The 18,687-nt window shown below is 43.7% G+C and overlaps 1 protein-coding gene across 1 annotated transcript in view; it reads right to left on the reverse strand.

Moving 5' to 3' along the window:
* Positions 1 to 18,687, reverse strand: part of LTBP2 (latent transforming growth factor beta binding protein 2) — a 193,071-nt gene that overhangs the window by 114,497 nt on the left and 59,887 nt on the right. The gene's annotated exons all lie outside the window — the stretch shown is intronic.

Below are 18,687 nucleotides of genomic sequence, written 5' to 3' on the forward strand. Positions count from 1 at the left end.
TGGCCCAGCTCGCAGCTGTGATACATCCTGAGTCACATAGAGCCCACTGGGGGAGGAACTTGCCTAAGGGGAAATTTGCTTAAGGGAAGCTTGCTTGTAGGAAGGCTTTCACATCTTTTGGTACTAAGCTAATTAGGCACTGAGTCAGGAGGGTTGTGATACCTTCTGGCTCTGAGCCTATTAGCCAAAAGTGTATGTGTGTGTGTATGTATATATGTATATGTGTATATATATATATATATATTCTGAGGTGAGATTTTGCTTTGGGGGCTTGCTCGTGAGAAGAACCTTTTATTCCCTGGACAGGACTCTGAGTAGCCATTTGTTAAGAGCTCCCCAACTACTCAGACATTTGTGCTCTCCTAATCTGATGGTCTATGTAGGTGGTTGTATTACTTTGTTCAAACCGTTGAAGCCCTGTCTGTTGAATCTCTGTGTTAATTTCTCTGCTTGTATTCTCTGCTTCTATTTTCTCCACGTTCAGGGTGCTGACCTTTCCCCTGAACTAGTAAATGATTTATATATGTCTGATTAAAGTAAGATTGTTGATGTCCTTAAAGTTGCCTTTCGTTTAGCAAAGCAGATCAAAGAACTTATGTTAGCAGACCATCCTAGGTATGCCAGGGTGCTTGCTGTTACATCAAGGTAATTGATGGTACAAAGGGCCTATAAGGTTAACTGAAGGATCATTCAAGGAGCATCTGAATTATCATAATCATTATAGTTTTTCTTATTGTTATTTTGGTCTAGACCTGAGATTGATTGGGATAAGAAACTCTACCAATGCCCAAGGCACCTGTACTGTAAGTCTTAGAAGGGTACCTGGGGCACTAAGAAATTAAATATTTGCTAAGAGGAAGCTAGATGGTGCTGTTGATAGAATACTGAGAAGGCCAGAGTTCAAATCCTGCCTCAGACACTTCCTAGCTGTGTGACCCTGGGCAAGTAACTTCATCTCTATCTGCAACTGGGTGGTACAGGAGATCCAGCATCAGGTCTGGAATCAGGAATACCTGAATTCAGATCTGGTCTCAGCTACTTCCTAACTATGTGGCCTTGGGCAAGTCACTTAACTTCTATCTGCCTCGGTTTCCTTATCTGTAAAATGGGGATATTAATAGCATCTACCTCTCAGGGTTGTTGTGAGCATCAAATAAGATAATATTTGCACAATGCTAACCTGGCACGTAGGGTGGCATTTAATAAATACTTGTTTCCTTTCTTGGTCACACAGCCATTATGTGTCAGAGGGAGGGCTTGAATTCAGTTCTCCCTGACTCCAAGACCAGCTGTTTATTCACTAGGCAGCCACCTCTCCAAATCAAATAAACACATTAATGTTCAATAATCATTGTCTTTACAGCTGAGATCTTAGACCATTCACTTTGTTTCTCTGACCCTGGCTTTCTTCATCTATACAACAAGGGGGTTATACAAGTGTATCTGTAGGGTCCCTTTCAGCTCCAAATCTTCTGGTCCTAGGTCTCCACATCTGTACATGAAATGCTACCTCTAAACAGCTGGTTTCAGCCAGTCTAGAATTAACAGCCAGAGGCTGCCAAGAACAGATCATTGCCTATTGCCCAGGGGAAGAAGCTCAGCATTGGACACCAGGATCTGAGACAGCAAAGCAATGGTCAGTTTACAAGAAAGCTGGAAGAGGTAGGAGAAATGAAAGTCACGGACAGTAGGCTGGATTAAATACTTAGGAGTAGACAGATAGGAGCGGAAACAAGGCTGAGGATAAAATTATCAGGATTGGCCTAAAGATCAGGCAAGCCAAATCTAGTCAGGGGCCCAGCTATAGACTCAAGCCATTGCTCCATTCAACATGAAGCAATTATATGGGGGAGGTGTGTCTATTCAAGGGGTCTATTCTCCTACCTGCCTCCTTCTGCATTTTAAAGGGACAGAGCTAGTCAAAGTAACACCCAAACAAAGTGTGCTTTAGGTCGTTAAACTCACTCAATGAGAGTAACATCCCCACCCCCAAAGCCTTGGCCAAAGGCTCAGGTCCCCTTTATGTCCCAGAGGCATAGCAGGAAATCTTAGGGGCAGCTAAGTGGCTCGGTACATAGAGTGCTAGGCTAGGAGTCAGGAAGACCTGAATTCAAATCTGGCCTCAGACACTTACCAGTTGTGTGACCCTGGGCTTAACCTCAGTTTCCTGGTCTGTAAAATGGGGGTGATAATACCACTTACCTCCCAGGATTGTCACGAAGATCAAATGAGATAATATTTGTAAAGTGCTAGCACATAGTAAGTGCTATCTAAGTGTTAGCCATTATTATTATTATTATTATTATTTAACCTGGGACAATTTTAGTTGATGGAGACTATGACAATTGAAGTTGCAGTGCAGAGGACAATTTACACAGTGCCACAGTACCAGGAGACAGGTGGCCCATCCTCCAGGAGACTCCAACACTTGCCCCAACAGGGGTTGGGGTTGGAGAGAAGTCAGGCCTTGGCAAAAGGGTCTTGGAGGTAGGGGTTCTGCGTGACAATGAGGCAAGGCACAAGGACTACAAGCACCCCAAGGAAAAAGGACCCTCCCTAGATTCCATGTAGGCGTCTAGGGGCAACTCCCCACATTGTCCTAAGCTCCATTCAACATGGAGCGATTATATGGGGGGGGGGTCTATTCTCCTGTCTGCCACCTTCTGAATGCAACTCTAGCATGACCAGCCCGCCTGTATCACCCTCATTAGGCCCACATTTCAACAGGGACCAGCCTGTACCCCAACGCCAGCTCCTTATGTAATACAAGGGAAATTAGGAACCCCTGAGTAACCCCTAGCTACTGACGCCCCCTAGGATCCGGTGACTCCTTCCTGGAATGTCAATAGATAGGCTTAGGCCCAGATGAACAACTTAGGGTACTTGACTTGTGAGAAAACGGCAGGTCTCTAATGTTTGTCTTTTTAATCATTTTCTTCTTCTAAACGTACTCTGCCCCAAAGGGGAGCCAGAGTATCTTTACCAACAGACAAATGTACTCTTCCACATGGGTGGGAGGATCTGCCACTCTGTGAAGAGCAGCAGTCAACCAATAGTTTTCTATCGTTCTCATCTCTTTCCTGGAAAGGCTTGGATGATGCTCTACCTCTGGCTGGTGAGGAGAGGAAAATGGTGGGATTTCCAGTGAGATGGCCACCTCAAGGAAGGCAGGCCACCCAGGCCCCTCCCCCCATTCCTCTCTCCAGCAAAAACTTAAAATTTGCACCAAACCAAATAAAGATCAAGAAATCCATTGAGAAACTAAGGGAAGTAACTTCTTAACAAGTGAAGAGTTGATAGGGGAGGCCTAGGCCAAGGTTAAGGGGAAAATCTTTCAGCTATTCAGACAGGGTTAAGTAGAAAAACAGTTCTAGCTAGCTTACATAAACTTAACCACCTTAGGGTTTTGTGCCTGGCTTTCCTTAAGTTTACTCTTTCCCTTAGTCCCTTTAGTAATGCTTTCCCCCCCCTTTATGTAAATCCCAACCTTGTCTCTCTTGGATTCACTGCTTGTCCAGAAAGTTAGAAAAAAATGGTCGGATTTTCTCAAGGTCTAGGTTTAGGCTGGTGAGAGAGAAAATGAAGGAGGAAACCCTCTGGGTCCAGTTTGGGAATTCTTCGGTGAAAAGCTGATTCCAGCCCTCCATTGGGTATTTTTTCCCTCCCTACCCCCACTCCCCACAGGCATTTATTTCTTCACAAAATCCTCAGTCGGTAGGATCATTGCAAAGTGGATTTTTGGAGTCAGGAAAACCTGGGTTCAAATCCCTGCTGGCATATATGGCTTCTTCTGTAGCCTGCCTGAATCACTTAACTTCTCGCGACAAACAGGTAACCCTCCAAAAGTTGTAAATTGCATTACAGGTGCAGAGGGAGAGGGAGTTTTCTTATTGAAAGTTGGTTCCTTCTAACAATGGTATCACAAGTTAGGTCTGGGGTGGGGTTGGGGGGCTCGGAGAGGTGGGGGAAAAAACCAGCCAATAACAGATGTCTTTTCACTCTTGGCAAAGGACAAAACTTCGGAGCCAGCACCAGCAGTAGGAGCCCCTGGCCCTGCATATCTATCCCTCACCCCCTTCCAATCCAATGACTTCTATGAAACATATCCATTCTCATCTACTACCTCCCCCTAAACTCCAGGTTCCAAAATACATCAAGGCCTACCAGCCTATCCCACTCCCCACTTCAGTGAGCTCATGGGAGCTCCAGGTCCACTCACCCCTGAAAACTAGACAGACAGAAATTGTTGCGTTATTAAAACCCTAATCATGCCTCCCAGTCCAGCTGCTTTTCTCTTTTTTCGCCTTTTTTATGTGGCTGATTTGTTGCTTATGACACATCTTACCTACCTTTTAGTTCCCCATAAGCACTGTTGACAGGCTGGCCTAGCAAATAGAGAAGCAAGCTTTATATACAGAAAGAGCTAGATTCAAATGCTCCCTCCAACCTAAGCAAGTAACCTAATCTCTCAGTGCCCCTGGGCAACATTATGAGACGCAGAAAAAGGGCTTATTTTCATTGAAATAAAATCACATCTCATTTAATTTTTTAAAAACACCCCAACCTTATAAGGTAGGTAATACAGGTGTGGTTAACCCCATTTCGCTGATGAAGAAACTGAAAATTAGGGAGATTACCAGTGTGGCCCATAGTCACACAAGTAGTAAGTATCAGAGCAGGGATTTGAACTCTGGTCTTCCTGCCTGTGAGCTCAGCACTCCATCAATTCTATCTCTGGGATGAATTCTAGAAAAGCACCCCGCAGCTTCAGGGGCTACAGGAGATTCCGCGTGCAGGGGGTGGAACTTGACAGACCATTGGCCAGGGATGGGAGCACAGCTGAGAGCCCAGTCTCTGACAGCTGTTCCTCATTACTGGGGACAGGGCCAGCAAAGGCAGCTGCAGCAGGAACATGAACCTTTCTCATTGTTCTCAAGAGGGCGTCGGTCACGGAGTGAGGGGCAGCACAGAGCTCTCAGTGGCACTGGACCACAGACTGATGAAGAGACTCGACTAGTGCTTGGAGGGTGAATGGGAGAAGTGGGGGGTATTCCATCTACACCCCCATTTGGCACCTTTGAACCTGACCTCCAGATTCAGTTCTTGGATTTGGTCAAGCTAAAAGTGAAAGAGGTTTTGAAATTCATTATCTATTTGATTCTGCACTGAAATCCTACTTCAGGTTGCACTATGGTATGAAGGGGACTCTGGGCTCTCACAGGCAGCTCATAGATGATGCTATGGACAGAAGGTTGGAGTTGGAGTCAGGAAGACCTGAGTTCTAATTCTGCCTCAGACACTAGTTAGCAAGTCACTTGACTTCTCAACCTCAGTTTCTTCATCTACAAAATGGGATAATAATAGCACCTATCTCCCAGAATTGCTAATGAGAATCAGACGAGTAATATAAGTAACGTGCTTTGCAAACCTTAATGAACTTTATAAATGCTAGCTATCATCATCATCATCATCACCACCACCATCATCATCTTCATTATTTAAAAAAAATTTTTCTTGGAGGGGGGAAGGCAGGGCAATTGGGATTAAGTAACTTACCCAAGGTCACACAGCTAGTAAGCACGTCGAATGTCCAAGGCCAGTTTTGAACTCAGGTCCTCCTGACTCCAGGGCCAGTGCTCTACTCACTGTACCACCTAGCTGCCCCCATCATTTTTATCATTAAAAGGCAGCAGCAATAGAGCCCAAGAAAAGGCAGCCCCTAGCAAAGTGAGAAAGCCTCAGAATGAACTATGTGTCTGAAAACAGCCTTGCTAAGTTATGGGATGTTCCTCATCAGAGGGAGAGACAGCAAGTAATGGATTTTGTCTGGCTGCAGAAACTTATAAAGATTGTACACTCAATTACAGAGAAACAAGTTGTGAGCTGTATCACTAGGAATACCCCCAAGTTGGTGAAATTTCTATTCTTTTGAAGTATTGAAGAAATTCGTTCTTTCTTTTTGATTCAGATCAAAGTTAGTTGATTAGAGGTCAGAGATAAGGACAGTAGGATTTCTAGGTTCAGTCTTCTTAAGGAAGAGGTTATTAAAGCATGGGGAACCATCAAAGGAGTCTATGGATAGATTTCAAGGGATCCATTAACTCAAATGGGAGAAAATGATATCTTTATTTGCACTAACCTCTAAATTAAATTTTGCATTTCCTTCCATTATGAATTTTAAAATAGTTTAGCATTTACATAGTGCTTTAAGATTTGTAAAGTATGTTATGAATATTATCTCATTTCATCCGAATATTATCTCATTTTAACTCTGGTAGGTGGCTGCTATTATTAGCTCCAATTTACAGATGAAGAAAATGAGGCAGCTTTGCCCTCCTGTTTGTCTTTCCTAGTCCCATCTTCCTCTAGGAAAACTGAGCTAGGTTATACAAATTTCCCCCAGCATTTTCCTCAGAGATTTCTGAAAAGGAGGGTATTTTGGTTGCTGTTCAGTCATTTCTGTTGCATCCAACTTTTTGTAACCACATTTGGGGGTTTTCTTGGCAAAGATACTGGCAAAAAAATGGCAAAAGCCATTTCCTTCTCCAGCTCATTTTACAGATGAGGAAACTGAGGCAAACAGGGTTAAGTGACTTGCCCAGGGTCACACAGCTAGTAAATATCTGATGTATTTGAACTCAGGCCTTCCTGACTTCAGATCAGATCATTCTACCTGCTGTGCCTCCGGCTGCTTCTTATATCTAATTTGATGCTCATACGAGGAAAAAAAAAGACCCACAACATGAATCTGAGAAGGGACCATAGACTTTGCCAGACTGACAAAGGAGTCCACACCCTTGCCTTAAAGGCAAGTTAGTTTTGCACTAAGGAAAAAAAAATCCCTTTCAGAGTCACAGACTATTCCATATGCAAGCCCCTCAAAGCACTATATTATTACAAGCTATTATAGGTAACCTTCAAGGTCACTTCCATTTCCAAATCCATTATCCCCATTTTACATCTGATCCTGTGATTTCCATAAATACCTATTAATGATCAGAAGAGGAACCAGGGGAGTGTGGATGATTACGTGTGAATTCTTTCCCATTATTGAAAAATACAGCCTTAAGTCCCAGCCCTCCCAATACTGAATTAGCAGCAGCAGCATCCCTGTACACAAAGGACAAGCGATTGCTTCTGGCTTTCACGTATGCCTCACATAAGGGATAGAGAGCCAGCCTTAGTGACTAAGTCAGAAAGACCTGGGTTCAAGTTCTGCTCTGACACATAGTAGCAGCATAACCATGGACAAATAAATCATTTAATCTCTTAGTGCCTAAGACCGTAAGTTGCAGGCACTTGCCAATCCATTGGAGGACGAGTTACCAAATCAGAAGTTCCCTACACCAATGAAATCGCAGGTCCAGACCCCAAAAGGTAGGGTGGGAGGGCACTCAGTAGTGGGCATTCAATAAATAGTTTTGGAAGGAAAGAGAGGAGAAAGAATTGTTCCCTTATTGTTAAGGTTTTTTTTAGTGTTTCTCATTGCAATATTTTAAAAGTTATTTGTGACTGTGGTAAAACTGTAAGCTAGGACTTTGGATGGGTACTTCCCTTGCTGTGTAGTGACCAGCATCTTGAAAACCACAAGGAAGTGGGAGGAGCCATCACTGGGCCACTGTTAACAGGACTCATCAAACATCAGGCTCTCCCACTTCGGATTATATAACTGGGGGTGGTGGCTAGCTTTGGAAGAAAATAAAAGGAAGGGAGTCAGCTTTAGGTCATGGTAGGAGGTAACTCATGAACCAGATGCCATCTCTAGGAAGCCTGGCATCTGGCTATGTGGCTTAAATCCTTGTGGGGGTGAGGTGGAAAAAGAACTTGGACACAAATCCTGGCGCTGTCACTGTGCAACCTCGGGCAAGTTCCTCTTTGGGCCTCAGTTTCTTCATCAGTACATTCCCTTCCAATTCTAATTCTACGGTTCCACTTAGAGTAAAAGGCAATGAAGGAACATTAAAGACATCAGATAACAGCAGGCTAAATAAAAGGCTAGTGAGAACAGTTGACTGAGTGGAAAAAAGGGCTTCTTGCCCTGGTCAAGAGCTATATACTCTTCATGCGGGTACATTATAGATACTTAAGATAGGATTTCTGAGTTCTATAAACTCATTAGTTCTGTGCTCTGCATGTTCTTTATAAGCAAAGTCTTTTTAAAAAACCAACAATCTGCATTGGGTGGATTGGGGGAAAGATTTTATGTCTATCACTAAAACAGGTCATTTGAGGCAATTAGAGTACCCCAAAGTCCAGGCTAAGAATGGTGGCTGATGTCAGTATCTTGAAACCTTTCAAATCAGTAGACCCAAAAGAATGGGCACACCCAAAGGTATAAGGCTCAGAAAGTGTTGTCAAGGATGCAGCTGATGCTGACCTTGTGACACAGCATCACGACTGTTCAGGCCTTGGTCTGCTCTCTGACTAATACTTCAAGCAGTTTCCAACATAGTCTGATGCACTCCCTCCTTCCAAAACATTCATGTGCATAGTGACATTACTAAGAGCCAGTTCCCAAGTAGAATGTAATCTCCTTGAGGTGAGAGACTGTGGGTTTTTTATTTACAGCTCCCCCTCTCCTCTCCTCCCCTCTCCTCTCCTCTCCTCTCCTCTCCTCTCCTCTCTTCTCCTCCCCTCTCCTCCCCTCTCCTCCCCTCTCCTCTCCTCCCCTCTCCTCTTCTCTCCTCCCCTCTCCTCTCCTCTCCTCTCCTCTTCTCTCCTCTCCTGTCCTCTCCTATCCTATCCTATCCTATCCTCTTTCTTTGGATCCCCAGCTCTTGACAAAGTGTCTGGCACATAATAAGCCCTTAATAAGTAGTTATTGATCTTGCTTTGTTTGTTGTTGTCTGTCTTTAGTTCTAGAAGGAGGCCAATGACTTCACGGGTGATGTCTTGACTTGTGTGTGAATTGGATTTAGGGTTGCACAAAGGCGTCAGCCTCACTCTCTCTTCCAGAGTCATCAACATCCGTTAGCAAGACAAAAGTCAGGATGACTGCCAATGGCCTGGGATGCAGTGGATGCCCTTGGCATCTTTAATTGTCTGACCAAGCTCCAAGCACAACACCTGCTCAGCACCTTTGTGGCCATTGGAACAAATTGTACTCATCCATTGCTATGCCAAGTCAATGAGCTTCAAGGCAGTCATAAGGTGGTGTAGTGGGTAGAGCGCCAGGCCTGTAGTCAGGAAGACCTGAGTTCAAATTTGACCTCAGTCACTACCTGCATGACGTTGAGCAAGTCACTTAACCTGTTTCCTCTCAGGGTTGTTAGAGAATCAAATGAGATCCTACTCATATAGAATGTCAGCTCCCCAAGGACTGTGTCATTTTTTTTGTTTTGCCTCTTCAAAACTTAACATAGTGCTTATCACATAATTATGTGCCTTAATAAATGCATATTGAGTAATTGATGATGATATTGTAACAGGGCCGGTTCATAGACCTTCTGAGAGAGATACCCAGAGGCCTTTCTGCCTTCAATCAGCATGTATGTAGCCAATCTCCAATTGGAGTGATTATCTCCACTTCGTTCTGCATATATATTTATTCATTTATAGTTGTTTGCATGTTGTTCCCACCAATAGACTGTGGGCTCTTTGAGGGCAGGGACTATTCTTACCTTTCCTTGTGTCCCTCTGCACAGTGCCTGGAACATAGTAGGTGCTTAATAAACATTTAATGGCTTGGTGTGGGTGGCATGAAGCAATATCACCTATCAAGGCCAGGTTGATGACCCCACCTGCTCCATCACTATCTGAATCACAGCTCTGCCACTTACTACCTGTGTCACCTTGGGCAAATCACTTAACATCTCTGGGTCTCAGTTTCCTCATCTGTAAAGTAAGGGTGACCTAGATGGCCTTCCCTTCCAGGTCTAATCCACAATCCTATGAATCTCCCCCATCTGAATGACTTCTGGCAGTGCTTCTCCTGTGGGGGTCTGCAAGGTCAGTGAAATTATCTTTTCCCAGGAGTCTCCCTTTAGGTGTGACCACTAGGTTTGGATATGTCTTCTTCGGACATGTCAAGTGCAGCAGGCCCCTACCTTACAGCTACACTGCAGGCCGTATAATTTCCAGAGGCTCCTAAATCAGAAAGGGATAGAACTCATCAGATCTGCTCTTGCTGCTGGCCCCAGATATCATCCACTCTCCTACCCTCTCCCCCTTCACTTCTTTCTCACTCCCTTCCCTTGGTTGCTGCCTGCCCTACCTAGCCAGCCTGACCAAGGTTCCTTATAGAAGAAGCACTGTCCCTTGTAGAACTACGGTCATACTCTGGGAAACTGAAATCTCCAACTGGATCCTTGGGAGGTCCCAGAGTTCCTGCCTTCCTAAGGGATCTGACCTGTGGTCCATGTGCCAACCATTTAGAACTTCCAGATCAGGGAATTAAGGGCACCACACCACACCCACCTAGTCCTGCCATAACTTTGAGGATTACAGTCTCTGGTTGGCTCCTCTTGGCATTGGCTCAGTCCTCTTCTGACACCTCAGTAGTCTTTTTGGGTCCAAGTCCACCCCTATTTCCTCTTTTATAAGCAGTCATTCAGCTGAACTGTCATCAGAGAATTACAAGGTTTAAAACTGGACAAGATTTTGGAGAACATCTAGTCTAGGTTTCTTAAACTGTTTTTGAATGTGTGTGTGTGTGTGTCATGGACTCACTTGTCAGCCCAGTGAAACCTATGGACTCCTCAGAATAATGATTTAAAATGCATAAGTAACTGAAGTTTTACATGGGTTGTTTTCTGTGATATTCCTTAGGTATGATTCCAGATTGGAAGAAAGTGATTAGAAGGAATGATCCGCATCCCTTTGTGAGAGGTAGAGTTGGCTGGGGAATTTTGGAGAGGAAAAACATCCTTCATTCCTGCTTTGAGACACATGTTGTTCCAGACTGTGTTCAGGAAGCGACCCGTGGAGACAGAGAAAATCCTGAGAGTGGTAGACATGAGGGGTTGGCACCTCAACATATCACTGACTCTCAGCTTGCCTTCTTAGTGACTTCTGGGAATTAGCTCTTTGGCTGAGATCTGGGCTTCTCTCTTCCTTGAGCCGAGATATCTCACTCCCAGCAGGAGAGCTCATTTATTCTGTGTATTTTCTGGCATGTTTTAATCTATATAACTTTCCTCATTTCCTTCTGCTATTAGTTTGAATAAACAGGTTTACTTTCTATTCAGTATTTGTGATGATCTTTTATGCAACTAGCATTTGGCAGAAAAGAGTCAAGCCCGCAAGTGTAAGCTTTCCCCTATAAGAGATCACTATCCCTTATGACCAAGAAAGTGGCTCGAACCTTTAAAAAACATGTCCCAAGACTGGCAATATTTAATAAGTCAAAAATATATTATTTTAGTCTGGTAGAAGAGAACAGAGTAGCGAATCTATTGACTCCTTGTCTTATTGCCCTCCAGGCAGGAATCAAACTAGAATGATATCCCCTCCCAAGAAGAAGGGTGGTTAAAATTCCAGAGAAATCTATCAATTCCTCTCAATCTGCTTCATTTAGTCAACCCATGTGAACATACATGACCCATATGGGCAGCAGACATACCTTGTACATAAAATACATAAGATTACAAAGGGAATCAATTAGATGATTTATATCATTTATACAAAAAAAATGTTTTAAGTTCACAGATCCCAGGTTAAGAACTCTTAATTTAGTCCAACCTCTTCCTTTTTTCAGATGAGGAGGAAGGCCTAGAAATGCTATGATTTGCTTAGGGGGTCACACAGGTGGGATTCAGATACCAATCTGGTGTACCTTCTACAACACCCACTGCCATATCCGTATCAAGGTTCCCTGATTTCCATCAGCATTCTCTCACAGGTGCTCTCAGTCGGCAGAATTCGCTAACGTAGTCTAAGTGGCACAATGGACAAGGCGCCAGGCCTGGAGACAGCAAGGGCCTGAGTTCAAACCCAATCTCAGATCATGTATTATGGGGCAAGTCACTTAACTTCTGTTTGCCTCATTTCCTCAGCTATAAAATGGAGATTATAAGAGCATCTACCTCCCAAAGCTGTCGTGAGAGTCAAATGAGATGATATTTGTAAAGAACTTAGCATAGCCCCTAGCACACAGTAGTGCTGCATAAACGTTAGCTATGGCTATGATGAGGATGATGTCAGGAAGACACCTTCCTGAGTTCAAATCTGGCATCGTAGACTTACTAGCTGCATGACCCTGGGCAAGTCACTTAACCCTGTTTGCCTCATCTGTAAAAATGAGCTGGAGAAGGAAATGGCAAACCACTCCGGTGTCTTTGCCAAGAAAATCCCCAAAGGGGTCACCAAGAGTCAAACACAACTGAAAGGACTCAACAACAACAACGAAATTGTTATTTTACAGGCTATCAAGATCCATCCTTTCTACTGGAGTCATGGAATTATTAGAGCATAGATTTGGAGCTGAAAAAGACCTCAGAAGCCATCCACTGCAACCTTTCTCTTTTTCCAGGTAGGGAAAGTGAGGCCAAAGGAGGTTTAACCAAGGTCACACAGGGAGTAAGTGAATCTAGGCATAGCTATAGCTGAGCTGGCAAAGGCGGAATGCACCAAAATGCCCTGGAATCCTGCCTTAAACTGATGATAGTTCCCCAGCAGAGGGCTCCCCTCCTCCGCCAGAGGAGGAAGGGCCCAATCTAGGACACCCCACTACCCATTGAACCACAAAATAGCTCCTCTTGCTGGGTATATGGCTGGGTCTTATAGAGTTAGCCTGGCATCCCAGGAAGAGCCGAGAAGTTGGAGCCATCACTTGAGTTCCAGCTCTGCTCCTGCATGACCTTGGACAAATCCCTTAACCTCTCAAGCCCAGCTTCTTCATCTGAAAATGAAGCCGTTGGAGAAGACAATCTTTTTTTTAATTTAATTTTTATTTTTTATTTATTTTTAGTTTACCACACACAGTTCTACATAATTTTGAGTTCCAGATTTTCTCCCCTCCCTCCCACTCCCTCCCCAAGACGGCATGGAATCTCATTTAACTACCATGTATGGCTTCACATTGAATTAATTTATACACTAGTCAAGTTGTGGAGAAGAATTATGACCAATGGAATGAATCATGAGAAAGAAGAAACAGAACCAAAAAAACCCCCCAAAAACAAAAACAAAAGAGAAGTAAAAAAGGCGAGCATGTAGTGCGCCTCAATCTGTATTCAAACTTGGAGAAGACAATCTTAAAGATTCTTCTTTTCAAGGGTTCTTAATCTGGAGTCTACAAACCCCCAAGGGGTTCAGTGATAGACTTTAAGGGCTCTGTGACTTTGAGTTTGACAGAGAGAGAAAGAGAGAGAGAGAGAGAGAGAGAGAGAGAGAGAGAGAGAGAGAGATTGAGAGATGGATAGACCATTTTCAATATAATTGGTTTCCTTTGTACATTATTCTGGGACATGGTCCATAGGCTTCACTAGACTTCCAAAGGGGTCTATGACACAAAAAAAGGTTAAGGATCCCCATGATCCTATGACAAGTTCATAGTAGTCCCAAGTCTGCCCCTGTTGTCCCTGGAACAAGGGTCAGGAAATACTGGCAGTCTTAAGCAACAGGAATGCCACTGAAGTCCAGGATCAATGGTGCCATAGTCACCTACATGCCTGGCACTCCTGCTGTGCCACAAGCCAAGGAACAAGCCAGTTCTAGAAGTCGCTTACCTAGCCCATGTATCTCCCCTAGGATCCTTAGAAGTTGGGGATACAAATGTCTTCTCTGTGCTGGGTATTACCCATTGGGGCCCTATAAGCTATGGCACAACAATGCCAGGGGGGATAAGAAGGGTTTCAGCAAGTGTAGTTGAGGATGTAGCTGTCACTGATTTTGTGACATAGGGTCATCACCAAGCATACACCATCCTTTGGTATATTCTGGGCTTTAGCCCTCAAGCAGCTTTCAGTCCAGTCCAATGTATTCCCTTCTTACAAAACACTCAGCTTACCCGAGTCACAGGTTAATGGGCCAGTCTACAACAAGCCCAAAGATTCAGGCTTCCTAAATTTCATATGTTGCCAACAGGCAGCCTAAGAGTATTCAAGGGGCTGGCATTCTCTTTTAGGCCTAGTAGGAACAGCTTTGTTCATTCATTTAATAAGCATTTATTAAGTGTTTACTACACTAGGCCCTGAAGATATAAAGCCCAAAACAAAACATCTCTTTCCTTGAGGAACTTCCATCCTATTGGGGATTAGCGGAAGGCAAAAAACATGCACATGGAAAATTAAATCCAAAACATATACAGTTATTTCCAGAAGGCACCAACAATTGAAGAAATCAGAGAGGCTTCCTATAGGAGGTGGCTTCTGAAAGGAGTTTTGAAGGAGGCTGGGGATTCTATGAGAAAGAGGTGAAGAGTGCATTGCAGGCAGCAGGAGAAACTAATGAAAAGCATGGCAACGCAAGATGGGAACAGCAAGGGGACGGATTTGGCTGGAACATAAAGTACGTGAGGGGGATAACGTGTAATTAGCTTGGAAGGATAGATTGAAGCCGGGTTGTGAAGGGTTTTACGTGACCAGTGGGAGGGTGTCTTTTATGCTTGGGGCAAGAGAGAGCTGATGGAGTTTTTGCCTTCCTAATTCACAGATCAGTTTCTATGGCCACCACTGTGCTCCCAGTATGGAACAAGGACCTATTCAAGATTAAGAAAAGCCAAAAGAAGGGCCTGGATTCAAGTGCTACCCCATCTTCCTTTCAAACAGCATTTCTATATTTGTTTCAACTCCTCTGGGGACATAACATATTTTTAGTACATCATATATTTGGTTATATTTCAGGTCAAGTCATGGTTGTTATCTACAGAGTACATAATCTTGCATCTCTACCAAAACCTATGGGATTAGGGCATAGATGTTAGTCCTGTCCCTTGATACCTGCGTTACACAGTTATCCCTTCCACATCCTGATTTTTCCCCATCACAGTTTTGATATATCGCAGGTTGGCAGAAGAAAAAAAATGGAAATTTTGGGGGGAGTTTTGTGGCAGCCGCAGACAACACAAGTTTATAAAATCAGAAATACATAAAATTTATGTATAGTTTTAGATAATATCAACATATTTTATCTTTTCTCTTTTTTTTTTCTTTTCTATTCTTTTTGGAGGTGGGAAGGCAGGGCAATTGAGCTTAAGTCACTTGCCCAAGGTCATTAGTGTGTCAAGCATCTGAGGTTGGATTTGAACTCAGGTCCTCCTAACTTCAGGGCCAGTGCTCTACTCACTGCGCCACCTAGCTGCCCCCATATTCTATCTTTTAATACTATAATAATTCAGACTTCTTCTCTCGTACAAAGAGGGCCAAAAAATTTTAAGCAGATTTTCCTGATGCAGTGTGTGTGTGGTGGGGTGCTGAGCCCCTAACCCCGAGATGTGGAAGGAATAGCTGTAATAAGGTCCAATAACATTATCATTCTTCCTTTTCTCACGCCCCTAGTGGTGAGAGGGAGTATGACACAGTCTCCCGTCTACCATTAACTTGCTGCCGGACCTTAAGCAAATGGTTTATGCAGAAGCACATCTGTAAAATAAAGATCTAAAATGTCTCTCCTGCTTTGCCTATGTCTGGCCCTAGAATGAAACACAAAGCAACTGGAGGCAATGAAATGGATTTGAAACCAGGGACCCTGGGTTCTAGTCCCACCTCTGCTGATTTTTTAATGTGTGATGTGGGAGAAGTCACTTAACCTTTTCCAGAGCTTCTTTTTCCTGCATCCACCTGCAAAATTCGGGGGTTGGACTAGATGACCTCCGAGGTCCTTTCCTGTCCGAAAAATCTATGACTCTATTACTGCCAGAAAGAAGTCTAGTGATTTACTCAAAATTCAAGGGGACTAAACTCCAACACACAGACACACACACACACACACACACACACACACACACACACACACAATCTAATCAAGGATTTTTCCTTTCCTTTTCTTTCTTTCCTTTCCTCCATCATGAAAATTACAGTTATTTCCATGATATAACGTATTCCCTACCCTTTGAAACCTACTCTGGGGCCCAGACGAGAGAAATTGGCCTGGATCATCTTTGGGAAGAACAGACCCTGACATTTAGTGCCCCTTTGCTGGAAAAATGATACCCTTGCTAATGCTAATAAAGGGACTTTCTTCCTCTGAGGAGACAGTATAATACAATGTAAAGGGCATAGGTTCTGGAGTAAGAGAATCTGTATTCAAATCCCTGGTCCTTAATTTTTAAAAACTTTTAAATTAATTAAAAATTTTTATTCAGGTAATAAGCATTTTTTTTCCCTCCCAATCTTCTCTCCTTAAAAAAAAAGACAAAGAAATGTAAGAAATATTCATAGTCAAGTAAAACAAATTCCCATACTAGCCAGATTAAAATATTAATCTCATTCTCTATTTCGAGACCATCCCCTCTCTGTCAGAAATACTGAAGTAGTTTGCCATTTCTTTCTCCAGCTCATTTTACAGATGAGGAAACTGAGGTAAACAGGGTTAAGTGACTTGCTAAAGGTCTGAGGCCGGATTCGAATTTGGGAAGGTGAGTCTTTCTGACTCCAGGCCTGGCACTCTATCTACTATGCCACCTTACAGTCCAGTTTAGACAGTAAGAAACAGTAAATTAAAGTAGATCTCAAAAGTATCTTCCCTAGAAGTCTTTAAAAGTTGAAGGATGATGGTATAGAGCTACCAAAGATAGAAATATGGACTAGATCAGTGATGTCAAACTCAGGCAACCTGCGGGCACATTGGTCTTAAGTTTGACATCCAAGGACTAGGTGACCTAATCAGATCCCATTATAGCTCAGGAGTCTATGGCTTTTTAACCCAACTGGGAAAGAATTAATTTCCAGCTTCATAGAGTGATTGCTGCATCAAGGCCAAATGAAAATGACTTGCAAACCTGAAAATAATACACAAAATAACTACAAAGGATAAATGAAAAGAATAGAAAATTGAAACTGAACACTGTGTTATTATAATGACCAAACTTGGTCCTAAAGAAGAGGTGATGGGATAATATACCCCTACCTCTCTGTTTTGGAGGACTGTGAATGTGGAATATTGTATATACCATCAGTCATAGTTGATGTGTTGGGTTTGTTTTGTTGAACTGGTTTTTTTTTTCTCTTTCTTTTTTATTCTTTGTGATTAGAGATGGCTCTCTGGGTAAAGCAAGAAGGATATATTTGTAAGTGAAAATGGTGTAATTAGAAAAGATAAACTCCACACCGTTTCCTAGCCATTTCCTCATCATGTCTTCCCCCTTTTTCCCGTACAACTTTATGTGAGGTTTTCATTCATTAAAATGTAAGCTCCTTGAGGGCAAAGTCTGTCTTGCTTATTTGTATTTGTATCCTTAGTGCCTAGCACAGTGCCGGGCACATGTTATGTGCTTAATAAATGCTTTATCTATTTATAATTGCTTAAATTAAAAAACAAGAAAATAAATGGACTCATCGGTGATGTCACCATTAATGGGTTAGCTGCCCACCTGGGGATGCTCACACTGCCATTATCCATTCTTCACTGCCTGAGCTTCAGGGTAAAGGGCTGGGAGCTGTTCCTTCCTAGCTACAAGGAGCTTATCTCTTTCTCCAGCAGTCTGCTCTAGGTTTTCTGTCCCCCAGACTCGCCTGCCAAATGACTCAGTTCACTGCTGTGCATCTGGCAGAGCTGAAGCCAGACGCAGGGTGCTGGGAGGAAGCCCTCCCAGACCCTGGGTTCTCTCACTTCTCTCTGTCTTGCCAGATGGGCTCTTACACCTGGGGCCCAGAGTGTGGATCAGAATGGTTGCAGGAGTCCTTGGCTGCCAAGTCCCCCAGCCTGAGATATTGTTGTCAGCGGCTCAGACAGTCCTGCTTGGAGAGTAGGAAGCTGAGCACATGTCTAGACAGCCCTGGCTCCCAGCCCTGAACTGCTGGCCTCCCGGGGCAGAGGAACAAGGGAGGGATCGTCAGGGCCCCTGGTGGGTGAGACTCTCTACCCCAGCAAGGAGCTATAGGTAAAAGGCACACAATCCAGGGACCACAGAGTGGGGCTAACCTCTGGGGGTGACTGAGCCTGAGCAAAGTGCTGAGGTGACTCTGGGACCAAAGCCATCCCTGAGGCATCTCTCTTCCTACACATGGGAATCACAGACTCTAGGGACTTTGGCTTCCTGGCTTCTTTAGGAGGAGCTGCAGATTGTCTGACCCCTCTTCCCCAAGGCATCAGGTTCCTAGATCCAGAGCTTCGAGGGACCTCAAAGGTCTAGTTCAATTCTCTCTTTTTACAGATAAGTTAAGCAAGTGCTAGAGAAATTAAGTGACTTTCCCAAGGTCATGTAGCTAGTGAGCATCAGAGGCAGGATGCTATCTGTGTGACCCTGGGCAAGTCACTTAACCCTTTTTGCCTCAGTTTTCTTCATCTGTTAAATGAGCTGGAGAAGGAAATGGCAAACCACTCCAGTATCTCTGCCAAGAAAACCCCAAATGGCGTTACAAAGAGTTGGACATGACTGAAACGACTGAACAACAAACAACAGCCTCTGACTCTAGAACTAGCAGTCTTTCCACCATACCATGGCTAAAGGACCATAGATTCAGAGCTGGAAAGAAGCCCCAGAAATCATCTAGTTGAATTCTCTCATCATTCTACAGCTGGGGAGACTGAGGCCCTAGAAGGTTAAGTGACATCCACAATCACAAGAGGAAGTACATAGCAGAGTCA

This window comes from Trichosurus vulpecula, chromosome 8, assembly GCF_011100635.1.
Source record: "Trichosurus vulpecula isolate mTriVul1 chromosome 8, mTriVul1.pri, whole genome shotgun sequence".
Taxonomy (NCBI): Eukaryota; Metazoa; Chordata; class Mammalia; order Diprotodontia; family Phalangeridae; genus Trichosurus; species Trichosurus vulpecula.